At 44.2% G+C, this 16,114-nt stretch overlaps 1 protein-coding gene across 21 annotated transcripts in view; it reads right to left on the minus strand.

The window, feature by feature from the left end:
* Positions 1-15,506, minus strand: part of MEF2A (myocyte enhancer factor 2A) — a 118,587-nt gene extending 103,081 nt beyond the window's left edge. For 2 of the 21 annotated variants that reach the window (XM_074317930.2, XM_074317942.2), the window contains exon 1: positions 14,255-15,064. The gene's annotated coding sequence lies outside the window, so the exon portion shown is untranslated. Of the gene's footprint in view, positions 1-12,846; positions 13,042-13,671; positions 13,938-14,254; positions 15,072-15,186 lie in introns of those variants that run through there. The other 19 variants (XM_074317945.2, XM_074317943.2, XM_074317935.2 and 16 more) reach the window with 15 other exon arrangements.
* Between the last annotated feature and the right edge of the window lie 608 nt (positions 15,507-16,114).

Genomic DNA, 16,114 nt, shown 5'->3' on the forward strand with positions numbered 1-16,114 from the left:
GTCTCTTTTCCACATCTCTGACAACAAAATTTGACATCCAGCTCAGGCAGCAATTCTTCCATGAAGCGTGCCCTGATCACCTCTGACCTCTTCCTTCCCTGAACTCCTTACTCCACTTATTATGTCTACGATTTATAAACCACATGGCAATTAATATACCAAAGTAATTGATGTGGTTCTTACCCTCCCTAAGCCATTCCCTCCTAGAAGCAAAGAGCTGTATTGTATTTATGTGTGTTTATATTTCATAATCAACAATACAGAAACAATAGTTAAAGCAGGAAGAATATTTGGGGTAGAGCTCAAAAGAGGGAGTGAGGGAGCCACACCATGGCCGTTGCTTTGGGGCTACCATGTTTGCCATTTGAAAGTAAAGGTGGGGGGACGTGCAATGAAAAAGAAGTGTATAAAGAGCCCATCAAGTCATTACTTGAGACAACGAAAAATGTGAAGAAAGAAATGAAAGCTCATAAATGAGGTTCCAAAGACAGACAGCTGGGCTTAGGTACTGATCGGCTTTAAATGTCATGAGAAAACCAGGTGGAGACTCCAAGGACACATCGTTAATAGCAAAGGGTTTAATTTATACTCGGAATGATTTCTGATGCTTCCAGTTAATAAGCGTTTTCATGCTGGTTGATATTTTTACAAAAAGAAATGTAAAATGACTAATGAAACAAGTCCATTTCTACTCCAACAACATAAAACACTGACCCAAAAAAAACTTGTTAATTCTAGAGAAAGATGCTTAAAGGTAATAAATAACTTAAACAACTGAATTCTAGAAACCAACCATAAACAACTCCAACACATAATTCCAACTTTGTTAAATAGCTCATGTTAAAAAGTATAAAAGACAAAGAACAATGAACTTGAGCGACCATAAACAGATTTAGTGCCACATTACTAAACACAGTTGAAGGTAGAGTCGAGGAATAACACCACGCCTACCATTGAGTGTAATCAAAGGACAATTGTGAAGATCAGAAAACCGAGAAAACCAAGAGAGAGTAGAAAAAGAATGAAAAGAAGTACATGTGGTTTAATTTCAAAGACGTTAACATCTACCGGATCAATCCCAAGTTTAGAAGTTACCTTTTCCAAAAACTATACACATTGGCTTGTCATTAGAATAAAGAGGTACCAAAGAAGCCCTTGGCTGAACACAGACCGGCCTCTAACTCATTCATGTTATAATAAAACCAAGGCGTTTCCAATACACATCACAGAAACAAACCTTTGTATTAATGACCTTGCTTCACCAAAAAAAGCATTTAAGACTCTTGCAATAACCCAAGAGCTGCATTTGCACGCTAGCAGAATGAAGTAAGAATATTTATATTTAATTAGCTTATTTCTCACGCGAGGTACTTGCTGGAATCTCTAGCTCCAGTGGAAGTTGACTGCCCGTCTTTTCTTAACTAAAAGCTTCGGGGCACTGACACTATAAGTCAGTAGATTCCCACCTCCCACCCCCGCAATAGTAGACACTTTATCGTGAACAATGATGGCAGAGGATCTAAGGAACTCTAAAAATACTCCCCTAAACCATATTAAAAAATAATAATAAAGGAAAAGGAAATTCTATACAAAACCTCGCTTTCACCACAGCCTGAAGACAAAGAATGCTAATCCTGCAAAATAACTGTGCGTGAACACTGAAAACTCATCAAATCCCAGCACCTGATTTCTCAGATGGCCCCCCCGCCCCCACTCAGCCACAAGGCTTGGTGGCAAGGAGGCTAACTAAGGGGCCTAACGGTCATTTGCCAGGACCATCACAAATAATAAACCCACCCTAAATCTGAACACATTTGCCCAGTGTCTGGGTGGATCAGAATTGGGAAGCAAGATCAAAGGTGTGGTGAGCTAAAGGCATCATTTAAGAAGTAGACGCCATCGAAAGGGGCACAACTTTGCCACGTGTAGCTTCCGGCAAAGAAAATGAGCGAAGGGAAGGGAAAGTGTCCTTTGGCAATTGGATAATAAAGGGAAAAAGAAAAAGCAGGAAATAGAAGAGCTTGTAAGACCATGAAGTGAAGAATCATAAAATGTTCAGTCTCACAACCCTTCTCCGACCATTAAAACAAAACAAATAAAAACCACTGAAGTAACGGGGCTGTTCTATGCTGACAGAGAGGCACCAGTACACTAGGAATTCTAGAAAACACGCAACACCATACACATGAACCACAGAAAAGTGAAATCCACAAAATGAAGAAACAGAATGTGACACATATCGACTGAGGAAAACCCCCTCCCAACACCAACCCCCACGGCAGAAAAAAACAAACAGGCCTGTGAAGATATGAAAACCACTTAGAATCAGAAATTCAAACGCTAACAACAAAAATGGACAAAATACAAAGAGAAATTCTAAAAGCTGGTGGACTTCAAAGGAGAAATGGAAAAAACTAAACATTATTACAGAAGTGAAGAAGAAATTGTGAGGCATGCAAGGGAGAAGTAACTCAAATGAAAACGAGCTACGCCCGTGGCCCGCGTGTGTTAGGAGCCAAATCCATCCACACCTGGTGTGAGGTGTCATCTGATTTCAGGTGACAACACTCTAGCCACACCCACAGCACCTTACAACCACACTCACTTACATAAGCAAACGTACTGATTTTATCATACCGGTTGTTTTATCACATTTGCTATGTATTTATGTATTACTTTAACCCTTTAACCTTCTAATACCATGCTGCTGTTTTCCATAGGTTTAGTAGGTGCCTATTCTTTCTGTCTCATGTGTCAGTGACAGGTTTTTGAGTGTGTTCCGCTTGCTCCACTGAGTCCACCCACCCCATGGCATTTATGACACAACTTCACATAGCACAGGGGCTCTTAGGAACACAGAGGCTGTAGTATAGCACTGGGTGTGGATGTGTATATGTGGGCTCGTATACACACGTCTACTCCTTAGCTCTGCCGAGAAGGCCCAGAAGCAATGCCGGCCCAGTAGCAAGAAGCATACCTAGCACCATATCTTGGTTTCTAAATGCTATTCTCCAGTAAAAGGAGCCAGGGCTCTTTGGAAAAGAAGATGGTTCCAGGAGTGGGACAGGTCAAGCACAAGATGAGCCTGGAATTTCCTGTCGTACCAGAAAGGAAGGAAGTTCTCAGAAAAGGATGGAGACGTGTCAAAAGCACACAGGAGTCAACCAGAAGGAGCTCTCAATGGCCAAAGCTGGATGATCTGAGCAATAAAACAATGACAGCATGAGATTATAACCTACAATATATCTTTGAGTCTATACTAATGTAAATAAGTGACTGAATAAATAAATGAGAGAGGAGGGACATCTCTTCCTTACAGAAGAATTTCAACTGATAAATGAGAAAGGAACAAAAAACTTTTCTAAAATCACCATTAGGTAAGTATTACAGTAATAATTGCAACAGGTAAGTCCCACCGATAGATGCTAAAATGAGTGAGTGAAAGTCGGAGGAGAAACAGAAAATTAATGTCTCCCCAAAAATATTTACCATTTTCAAAGAGAAAAACTACTTGTATGACTTTACTATGGAGAAACCAGCAGAGACCACCTTAATTAAGGGCTCAAGATTAACAAGTAATAACACACTGACATCATATACCCCCCGATACAAAATGTACCTCCAGCTGTGACACCATCACTTCTCTGGTAGGATGGCCCAACATGCAGAATCCCAAATTCATCATAAGAAAGCATCAAAGAAGCCCAAATTGAAAGACATTCTAAAAAATAATGACCGGTACCCCTCAAAAGCATCTAGCTCACAGAGACAAGAAAAGCGTGAGTTAATATCAAGACTTGCCTTCCGCTTTTTGTAGACAAATCCTCTCAGTTCCCCGCCACTTTATAGCTTTGCTTCCACTCCTCATCAAATACCCATTTCATGGCCCAATCCTGGGGCCTCTGTCATGACCAGGAACTGCCCCCCTTCTGATAGTAAATTACACATCCGCCTCTGCCACCCTCTTTATCATTCCAGGCACTGGCACCAACTGCCCGCTCACGCCTCAATAGCCCACGCCATACACCTCTTTCTCTTTCACTTTCCACACAGCCTCCCTCCATCACTGAGACCTTTCACTCTACCTCCTATGTATCTCTCAAACCCACCTATTGTCTCAGTCCTCACACCACTGCTGTCGTCCAGGCCACCTTAACTACTTTGTTGTGACACCCTCCTAACCACTCTCCCTGCCCACCAGCTTTAACTGTCTCCAAAGAATCCTCCACAGTGCAATCAGTATTATCTTTTCTTGTGACTCTCCTCCCGGGCTTCAGATGCTTCCAGTTTCCCCAGGATAATAACAGTTCCTTAACATAACAGCTTAAGAGCTCTTCCCAAACGGGCCCCACTTACCTCCTCAGCCCCATCTTTCTCCGCGAATGCTTTGGGGCCTGCCCTCTCTCACACTGCCTGACCCATCCACAGTGGACTTGAGTTTCTCCAAGCAATTCAAGCTCACTGAGTGGATCTCGTCTCCTTAACAAAGGTCTTGTAAACACAATGCTCAGTCTTCACAAGGCTAAGTCCTATTCACGCTACAGGCTTCAGCCTAAATTGAAGGTGTCCCTTCCTCTGGGATCACTTTTCCTGCCTCCCGGAAACTGGGCTAATCACCCCTCCTATGTGTTCCTAGAGCACTGGGCACTGTCCACACTGAACACGTAGCAAAGTGGATTGTAAACATATATCTGCCCATACTCCCGTCCAACTGGGAAAGCCCAGGCCTGTTCTCTGGCATGCCTCACCACCCAGCCCAGCGGACCCAACGAGTACGGTAATAAATGAAGACCCCACTGGGAAACGCATCACCAAAGTAACACAATGCTTACAAAGAAGAAAACCCAGTGACTCCTGGCTCAGGAACACAATATTCCTTCCACTACACTTGGTGGCACTTCATTTTACTTTCATCAACAATTCAATGTTAATTAGGTATAAAGCATGTAAAGTTACAAAGGATCTTGATATCATCTCATTTTGTAATTAAAGTGATGCCAAGAAAGGTTATTACTTGCTGAAGAATAAAACAACAATGCCAAGGTCTTTAAGTACAGACTTTCATCTCAGGAATTAGGTTTTTAAATTTTAAAGTTGAAAAACTCTAAAGTTCTTCATTTCTTCTAGAATAAGAAAGTTATTAAAAAACAGAACAAATGAATCACCAATTCAAACAGTCCACAAAATTACCTAAAATGTTACAACAAGAATATTGAATTATGGCATAAGAGTAATAAAGATAATGAGTCATTACACAACGACAACAGAAACAACATATGGTATCAACTCTGCTCGACACGATGGAACACATTCACTGAATATACAAAGAGACATAAAACAGGATTCCTACACCCAAAAAACTTTAAGTACGTTTTGGACGACAAGACCCAACCATTACAGAATTACACAGGAAAATGAAGGGAAAGGAGTCATTTGAATTGTTAACACTTTCAAAGGAAAAGACTTCCTTCTAAGGCGTTTCAGGAATGTAAAGGGAAACTACCATCTACTGCCTGAGGAATCAGCATCAACTCAAACCTTCTTAGCTTGAGCCGCTGAAAGGCTCTAAAACAAGGCATCTCCAGTGTCAAAGAGCACACCTACTGCCCAGTTCTTGGTTTCTAAATACTCTCACCCAATAAAAGAAACCAGGACTCACTGGAGAAATGGCTGATTCTAGGACAGCAGCAGGAAAAGCAGAAGATGAGTCTGCAATATCTTATTGTCCCAAAAGAAGGAAGTGCCCCCAAAATGATAGGAACACGTCAAAAAAAATCAACGAGTTAAGCTGAAGAAGCACCCACTGACCAAATCTGCGTTAATGTGGGACATCAAAATGAATAATGTCCTAACAGGTAATAGAGCACAACCCACTTAATAAAAACAAATCTATGTGTTATATTGATAATAAATAAGCAAACGAGAAGAACAAGCTCTTCTTTACAATAGAATAAAATGCCAACTACTAAATGTAGAAGGAATAATAGAAAAACACCATTTGAGAGCGTAGCAATGACTATTTGGGCAAGAATCATCAATGAATGCTAAAACCATTATGAGAACATTTTGAGGACAGAATATTTACACAGTCTCAAAGAATCTCCCCGCAATTATTCAATAATAACAAAGACGACAACAGTAACTTTTTTATGGGGAAAACAGGCGGGCAAACAGTGACCAGTAAACATCACCAGCAATGGGTCAAACTGACATTACCCGGCCTCCTGATGTGATACGAGTACACTGAGTATATTATCATCACTCCCGTGGCATTTCTGCCAAAAACGCATATCCTGAATCTAACAACAAAGCAGCAACATGACAGATGCAAACTGATGGGCACCCTACAAAACAAAGGGCCCATACTCTTCAAAACGATTCAAGGCAGGAAAAAGAAAAAAAGATCAAAGGAGTGTTTCAGGTTAAAGGAGACAAGAGATGCGACAGTTAAAATGCAGTGGGTAATACTGGATGAGGAAAAAACTGCTATTAAAGGATATCATTGGCACAACGGCAGAGATTCCAACATAAACTATATGGCATATTATCAATAAATTTCTCGACTCCATCGTACTATGGTTATGTAAGAACGTGTCTTTGTTCTTAGGAGATACCAGCTGAAGCACTTAAGGGTAAAGCATCGCGTTCAACGTACTCTCACATGGTTCAACAACAGTAATTATAATAGGCAGAAAAAGAGGAAACAAAGAGGAGGCCGGAGAGAAGGGAAAGGGAGACCTACAGAGTGGATTCCTGCTGTTACACTACCATACATGGTATGTTCAATGACATTTTATGTTTAACATGTGGTTCGCTTGTTAGCAAAGTACACAGTTCATTGACACAGCACTTCCACCTTGCATGCACCTGTGATTTTCTGCCTCGGATGATATGCCTCTGACTAGCACTGAGCAAACTTGCATCTTTGGCACACTCCAGAAGACGTAATCGAGGAGCTTCACCCTGGAAATAAAATAGTAATATCTGTTTCCAGACTGTGGGGCCACTCTGCAAATACAAAGAATAATGAAGCCCACGTGCCAAATGTTAACAATTTCAGTGCATCTGGGTGACAGGTAAATGGGTGTTCATTGCACTATTCTTGTAACTTTTCTCTAAGGTCTTTTTCAAAACAAAAAAAGTTAAAAAAAAAAAAAAGAAAGAAAGAAAAAAACTTTTGCCAATACTAAAACTTTACTTTGGGGAAACTGAGCCATTTCTGCAAAACAAAGTCTTATCTCCCAGATTCTTCTCTTCCTTTCCCTTCATAGTCCATATCAAATTAAGTTTAACACCATTCAGAAAAAGGTTCTCAATAGCAAAATAAACTCTTTGCTAAAGTTGTCCCCAACTTGCAAAGGGCATATGTTCCAAAGCCTATTTGGAAGTCAGCTGTTTAGAACGTGGGATGATTTTCACTATTACGAATCGTGGTTAGGTCCCTAACGCTGTCCACAAAAGCTCTTTGATGAATCTTTGTTAGCAATCCAGTTGACTTAGTATTGTATTTCATGTATACTATGTTAAATTGCGGCGTCCCCTCCCCCCAACCTTTCTGAAATAACATCAAATTTGCTGCAGAAGCTGAAGGGAGGGAATGAAGGGGATGCCGGTTCATAAGGAGCAACTAGTAACTAATCACCATTTCTAACACTGTTTTTACAGGGATATGCATTTCCAAACTGGAAATACAGCCCTCAGACAAGATGGCTACGCGGCCCAGCAAGAAAGCCACATGGAATAACAGGAAATGCCACTTGTGCTCAGCAGCTCTGGGGTTCCTGCCCTGACCCAGAATGCTGATGACAGACACTATGTTAATACGTATACAGATTCGTAAGGTAGTCTTTTATAGCCTGGAAAGTACCTTCATGATAGTCAAAGGCAGGTTGGGAAAATTAGTTTGCGGTTGGTTATTTTGGGTGACTAGGAAAACTTCGGCATTTATTGCTTATTCCCCATATACCCTTGTAGACTGGCGGGTCCTATGCATACAAAAAGAGCAACATGGTCTCAGAAGCAGCAACTCAGCCTAGCAGAAGAGAATCAATTACAATACTCCAAATATTCTAAAATGGTATTTGCTCTACAGAGAGTGCGTGTGTCAAAAGCGAGCGAGGGAGAAAAACTTTGTCTAATGATTAAAACTGGTATCACAGATGACACCTGAGCTACAAGTTAAAGGACAAGTAGTTCAGTACGTATATGGCAAGGGAGCATTCCACTTCCTGGCTAAAATATAAACAAAGAGACACGCACTCATTCAAATATTTACTATCTTCCCTGAGCCAGGCAGTGGGTTAATGCCTGGAGCTACGGCTACCAAGACAGACACGGCCTCTGCCTTCATGAACTTACATCCAGGTAACAGAGGAGGACCATAAATAAGCAATCAGTAAGCAAACAGGATGTGTACCCGTTACAATAAGTACCTTAGAGAAAATACACAAGGTGTGTGAGAATATAATGCAGCACAGCATGAAACAGGGTGATCCCGGTGACAAAGTCAGAGCCGGGCCACATTCCTAGGGGTTCGGCCACAGCGAGCTCATGAAAAGCATCTCAAGAAGGTATCACAAAAAGTGCGAGACCCTAAAACAAGGACAGAGACTTCAAAGAACACCGAGGGGCCGGTGTGGCTGGCACCCACTGACTGAGGGGAAGAAACATCAGTCATTCGGGGCAGTCCGGCCATGGAAAGGAGCACAAGCTTTATTTCAACAGGAATGGGAAGTCATTGGGAGGTTTTTAAGTAGAGACACGACATGATTTAGCTCTTGACACGATCCCTGGGGCTGCTGTGTGATAAAAACCTGTGAGGAGCAAGGAAAGAAACGAGAAGACCAGTTAGGAAGCTACTCCAGTGATTCATGCCTGAAATTACAGTGCCTTGCAAAAGAGAGGTGGCAGTGAACACCTGAGTGGTGGATTGGCTCGAGATAAATCCTGAAGGTACAACAGAACGTGTGGATGGATTTGAGAGAAAAGAAAAGAATCCAGAACGATAGCTGCAGTTCTTGGCTCAAGTACTGCCACTTCCTGAGATGGAGAAAGCCACCAGAGACACCAGGGTTTGGGGGTAGACGGGAGGAAGAAGGTTGGGGGAGAGGAATAAACAGCTATGTTTTAGTCATATGGGCTAATACTATGCTTGAAATTCCAACTAGATTTCCAAATGGGTATCAAGCTCAGGGAAAATTCTGGGTTAGAAAAATAAAAGTGGTAGCAATCAGCGGACATGGCCTTTTCAGGGAAGAGCCAACAGCTGGCCTTAAGTGGGTCACAGACATTGAAGGGGAGTGGCTGACGATGAGCCTGGAAAGACAGGACAGAATCGTATTATAAAGTGACCCAGGACTAAAATAACAGCAATCGCCAGAGTAGTAATGGTAGTAGTGGTAGGGAGCAAAATGTATTGCATTTTAGGTACCAAGCAAAAGGCTTGAGAATATACAGCTCATTGAATCCTCTCAACAACGCTATGAAATAAATAATATTAGAATCACTGTGTTATTCACTGAGCTTCAAGAAGATTGAGAACTTGCCAAAGAATACAAAGTGCCAGAGTAGGTATTCTAAGGCTGTCGGATTTTAGAGGCCAACCTCTCTATGGATTGCCTATGCCTTCAAAGTTTTTCTTAAAAGAAGAATGGCATTTAGATCTGAGTTTTAAAAACAGAATTCCAGTCTCTATGTAAAAACTGGATTGCTACGGGTGGGAACAAGAGGCAAGACAGGCAAACATAGTATCAGCCAATGCAAGAAAACCTTGTTTTAATAAGCCCACAGCCACAAGTTATCTTACCAGGTGGAACGAAGAGTATTCCTTGTCCCAAAGGGTCACAAATCATACCTCAAACTAATCCAAGTCAGCCCGCATCTGCTGCTGGTAACAAAAATAACCCAGGAAATGGGTCCAGCTCATGCAGTAGAAATTTACCACCCACTACCAAAATATTTCTCGAAACATACAACTTTATTGAAGGTTGAATTTAAGTTTGTAAAGTGTGCATTTCTGTATAAGGAAGAAAATAAAATTAGTATTGATTCAAGACAACCATCAAAAGATGTGCCGTGGTTGATGTGTATTAGAAGTCTGACTGAGTAGCATCTGTTTTGCACCTATGTTAGTAATTCCTCACCCTTTCAGTATCATCAGGTATTAAACTGAAGAAGTAAATTACCTGCTCTTATGCACTAATGTTCAGACATTGGTTTTCCACCCCACAAACCAGCTAATTTCTAACTTTCATGTTTATGATGTCACTCAAGTAATTACTAAGATAATCTGATATTAAATAAATATTAAGTTCAACAAATATCAATTAAATTCAGTAAATATAATTATTCGGTAAATAGCAAGCAACTATACAAAAATATAGGGTTTATTAAATGTGTGCCAATACACATCACTTGCTATACATGAGGCTTATTAACAAATAAGTCTATACTCAATTATGATAAACTAGACACAGGGTCCATATATTATGGAGTACACAGAGAAAGCATACCCAGATCAAACCCTTTAGCTCCACAGAGCTGGTGAAAAATTAAGTATAAACAATTATAGAAAAGCTATTTTTAAAATATATTTAGTCCAGGTATGTTGTTAAAAAAGTTTTCTAATTTCAAATTTTAATTACTATATCTTGAAGACAACGCCCACAGATAATTCCTAAAGGTCATATTTCCCTGAAGAATAGGGGAAACACTGATATTTAATTCTAACTTTTTTTTTAATATTTGGGGGAGATTATGGAGGGAGAATCAAACAATAGTTGCAGATCAAAAACCTAACGTAGAACAGCCAACTAAACATGTTATGTATAATCTGACAATGAACTGAAGATGCTGAGATATTGCACCCCAAACAAATATATGCACGGTCTCTGGCTTTTATACATTATTTGAAGCCCTTTGGTCACAGACACTAGACGTACAGGTACTAGGCAGAGCACCTATATAATCTCCATAGGAGGAAGGGATGAAGAGAGATGAGGCAATATGCATGTCTATACATTAAGCCCCAGGCAGGGTGCTAGAAACTTTCACACCCACAATTTCACTGAATTCTAACAATTCCAAGGGGCAGGTAGTGCAATTCCTTCCATTTTACAGAAGACGCCTCATAACTTTGTCAGTGGCAGAGCTGCGATCTGTCCCAAGGTATGATGAGAGTCAAAAGCCTTCCTTATGAGGACTTGCAAATCAGCACATGTGAAAGAATTCTTTTGCAGGAGGTTATCTAACTGAAAGTGATTTGATTTTCCATATTCATACTTCTCTTACTACTTAAAACACTAAGAGGGCACTCACTTCTCCGTGTACTAAGAACATTCACAGATTTTCTTTCTAATCTAGAAAAAAGCAATACCCATCATTTTCAATCCACAAAGCAGCATTTTCACTGCCTCACCAGTAATAATAAAACTTCAGCGAGGCTCTGTAACATTCTTATGTACCATTGAGTATATATGTATGTTCCAAAACAAAAAAATGGGGCTATGGTCTGATTACAAAACAGAATGAGAAATGACCACAGACGATCCAGAACCATCATCATTGTATGTTACACTAAATTCCTTTTACCAAAAACAGCAAAGGAAGGAAAAAAAGGTGGCTGTCCAAAACCTGACTGACAAGCATGCTACTTCCCAATAACAAATTTGCCTACAGCTTCCTCCCCCTAAATCAAAACACAAATCTACTAAAAAGATTTAATCAAAATATTTCAAACTTCAAAATCATGTTCTTATAAACATTTCCATAATTACTTAACCACCTGGAATACACTTGAATATTTCTCTTGGAAACCAAATAATTAATGAATGACGTTGCTACTGCTTGAACAATAAAATTAATATTAACCTGCACAGCACTCTAAATGGAAAATACAAAGCTATAATGCTACTGTTTCGAAAAAATAAAAGCCACTCAAAACAACTCAACATCTTTAAAAGACTATTTCCAATTGCATTTACAAAAAACAATCTTTGCCACACATACCTATTAAGGAACTGTAAAAACTGTAACAATATGGAAGGAGGTTATTCTCCAACCATAATTCAACATGGTGACATTACAATTATTATTTCTGAGCCCAAATGAGCTAATTTCCTTCCACTGAACAACCCCTACCACGCACTCCCCTCAGCAATTTAATTTTTTTTAAACTTTTTCTGGGAAGTAATTTGAGTTAAATATAATTTTATCACCTGTGTTCCAATGTGAATAAAACCATAGCTTTATACATATATAATAGTGTGAATTAAATGAAACAGAAAAGCAAATTTTTTTAGGCAGGGCCCTAGTCACAATCTTGACTGCTCTAGTAATTAAGTTTCCAGTGGAAACACTCTTGCAAAAGAATTGTTCACCTAAAGACAGTCTACACCAAGTATTTAAATCCACTTTAGCTCTTCAGAATATTTTCATTATAACATAATTATCACAACTTTTTACAATGCTCAGAGAATTGAAAGTGATTCCAGAATCATTAGTGTATCATCATATAGAACAAACTAATTTTAATATTTTATGACACCTAACACGTGTTCATTACATTTCATATAAAGTCTAACTAAAATTGGCATCCACATCAGTGAAAACATTTTGACTTTTTTCCTAAAACAAAAGTTACCATACAGTTAAATAACAGTAAAGACTAAATCTTCCAAAAATATACACCCCCCCAAAAAAAAACCCCAAACCAAAAAAAAATGGACATACAAAAGCAGTAAGTAGCTCAAGAGTTATTTTATCTTCACTTCCTCAATTCATATTTTTAAAATAAATGCCATTTTTGCATTTGCAAAATAAAAAAATTTTTTAAGCTATTTTGTTTACCTTTTCCACAGACTGACTTGTTCAAGTCCTGCCAAGGTAACAGATTTTAAAACTGACAACTGGAGTACTTGGCAGTTGCCAAAACAGCACAGCTGGATTCTTAAAGGGAAAGTACTCTTGTGTAATGTACACCTCGTCACAGCTTTAGAGAACCTTCTCTTCACACAGATACAAGACCCAAGGGAAACATGCCAGCTTAAAAAAAAAAAAAAAAAAAAAAATCTTGAAAAATTTTAGACAATCATTGTTTTAAAACACATATATAATGACCACATCAGAGCAGGCCTCTCTGATATATCACATTTACTGGCATCCCAATCTCATTGTAAACTAAAATGCAGGTTAACCCTATGCTGCTATTCTCCCATCTACACACGGTTCGCTACTGGACCATGACAAGAGGCTCGCTTCTTATCTCGGGAATCACCCTTCAAGTCTACACTTCCACGGGGGGGGGGGGGGGGGGGGGGGAACAAATTGTTGTTCTCATTCAGAAAGGCTCACCTTTTCCAAAGTTGTTTGCACTGTGTCACCTACTAATTCAATCCTCACTGTTCCAAGACAGATGATATTGAACTAAAAGGCAAAGTTTCCATCACACAAAATCGTCCCTGCGAGCCGGGATCTACTTGGAGATCCGGGGGGCGGCGAGCGGTCCCCTCCGCAGCCCCTGCTGCCCCCGCAACGTTCCCACGCAGGGTCCGGTGTCCGCACCCGTAGGTGGCCCTGCCACCCCCGCCCCCCGCCCGCCCCAATGACCGACCCGCCACTGACATTTACACACACGGCGAGTTCGGACCTAAGCGTCCGCCCCGTTAGACCAACCTTCTCTCAAAGCATAAGTGGGGGAACTTCTCCAAGTCCAAGAGCGCAGAACGCCCCCCGCACTGGGGGGTCAATCCCTTCAAGGAGACCCCGGCCTCGGAGCGCCAGATGCAGGGCCCTCGGGCGTTCCGCCCCGGAGAAGCTCTGGGTCCCCAGGGAACTCCGTCAACTTTCAAGGAGGTGACGTCCACCACCGCCCCCCAGCACCAAACGCCGTGTGCGCCCGGGGAGGCTCCTCCACTGCCCTGCCTCCCTCCGCCGGCCCCGCGACACCCGTCAGACCCCGGGCCCGCCCTCCGGGCACCCCGCCCCCACCGCCGAGGCGCCTCGCCCCTCGCCCCCTGGCGTGGACCCTAACCTACCACCCCTGCCCGCCTCCCGCACCCCACCGCTCATCGCCCGGGACCCCGGCCTCCTGCCAGCCGGACGCCGCCCTGTCCTGGTGTCCCCCGAGCCCCGCGGGCTCCCCTCCTCAGTCGCGCCGCCCCCCCACCTCAGCGCCCCCCGGCCCCCTCGCCGAGAGGCCACCCCGCTCTGGCACCACCGGCCCCGAGGACCAAGCCCCGCCGCCTGCGGCCCTCACCGTGTCTCCGGCGTAGCTGGCGGGCGCACACACGCTGCAGCTCCGGCCCGCCACCAGCGCTCCGCGCCGCCCGGAGACGCCTCCTTCAGCCCGGGACTCGCCGGGACATCCGCGCACGGATCCCCACACCGGGGCTATTTTTAGGAGACAGGCCCCGGCCAGACCGGAACTCGTTGCTGCCCGCGCGCATGCGCACCACGCCGCAGGCCTCGGTGTCCCTCCGCCAGCCTCGCCTTTCCGTCCTTTCCCCTCGGCTCCCCCTCCCGTTTCTCCCGTAAGGTTTCTTTTCGGAGCTACTTTAGCCCCTTGGTGGGCCCTGGAGTCCTTGGGATGGGAAAGACGAGGGTGCAGGCTAAGGGAGTCACCCTGATGGGAAGTGAGCGCCGCTCCACAGGGACGTGAGCGGTGGACTATGTTTTTCCGGGTGGGTGAGGAGATGGATCATCCGGCACAGGAAGGAGCTGACGGCGGTTTGGCGCCGGGCTACGGGCTGGAGCTGGCTTCCCGCTGAAGGACCCTGTGCTCCTGCAAGGGATGCTGGTCACTTGAGGAGGCCGGAGCACCTCCCAGGGCGGGGTGGCCTTGCGGCATCGCGCCCGGCCGCCCACGCCTCCCCGGACGCTGCCTCCCTGACCATCCCGTGGGGTCGGGACGGGGCTACTGACGCGGCTCGTGGCAAATCGCCGCGCGGGGCCGCGGGGCCAGCCAACCCCGGGGCACCCGGGGCAGCGCTGGCGGGGCCGGGGCTGCGGGGCGCGCCAGTTCGGGGGTATCCAGGTGCCAGGCGGTTTCCTTCGGGAGGGCCCAGACGCCCCCTACCGGCCCAGTGGGGTCGGGGCCAAGCGCCCCTCTCGGGGCACACTTGGCCTCCCCGGACCTCGGCTCGCCGCGCCGTGCCCGCGCCCGCGCCCTCCTCGTGGTCAAGGCCGTACCTGTGCGCACCTGGGCGGCCGCCGGTCATCCTCATTGAGCAATCACGGTGGTACCCCGGCCCCTGGCCCGGAGCGTGTAGGACCTGAAGGGGCCTGGAAGGCATGCGACCCCTGTGGGGCTGGCCAGCCAAGCTCCCCACGCCCTAGGAGAGACGCGACCCTCTACTCTTGACTATTAGTAACAGCTAATGACTCACAGGCGTACGCTACTCGTATGCCCTGAGCGCGAAGCTCTGCGCCCAACATTTTGCATACAAGTACCGCTCCTGCATGCCGTACAACGTCGCCGTCAAGTAGATTCAGTTTCTATTCCCATTTTACAGACGAGGAACGGGAAGCTGAACTGCTCAAGTGACCTTTTGAGGTCACAGAGCTTCAGAGGAAGGCACAGAGGACTTGAACTCCTAACCACTCGGCACACGGCCTCTCCTGAGACGTGGACGGGCGAGGTGCTGGGGACAGCTATTCTGTTTTCTGGGGTTATTGGTTTCTGTCCAGGGAAGTCATTACGAGGTGAACCATTGTTGGTCCTTGCATCCTGCAGGCGGCTCACCTCTGCAGAGTTTCTAGGGCCACGCTGCCTACATCTGCACCTCCTAGGCAATGGACACAACGCCAAATACGCATTTTCATTTGAAAAGGAGGAATTCGGCCCCATCGCCCTTTAAACCAAAGCGATTAGAGTGGTGAGCAGACTGACATACAGGCTGTGGGCAGGGGAACTGGGAAGTTACAAAGGAAGCTGGAGGCTACCGGGCTTCCTCCCTCGAGGAGGCAATGTACTGGGAAAAACCCGACTCAAAAGCTGCGCATAAACACCATACACCGGACAATAAACCTGGAGTGGTGCTCAGAGCTCGCTCTCCCCCCCACACCCCCCCCAACACCCCGCAATGTCAGTGTCAGAGGAGCCAGCAGCACGGACTCA

This window comes from Rhinolophus sinicus, chromosome 13 (genome assembly GCF_057876585.1).
Source record: "Rhinolophus sinicus isolate RSI-liver-muscle chromosome 13, RSI-T2T, whole genome shotgun sequence".
Taxonomy (NCBI): domain Eukaryota; kingdom Metazoa; phylum Chordata; class Mammalia; order Chiroptera; family Rhinolophidae; genus Rhinolophus; species Rhinolophus sinicus.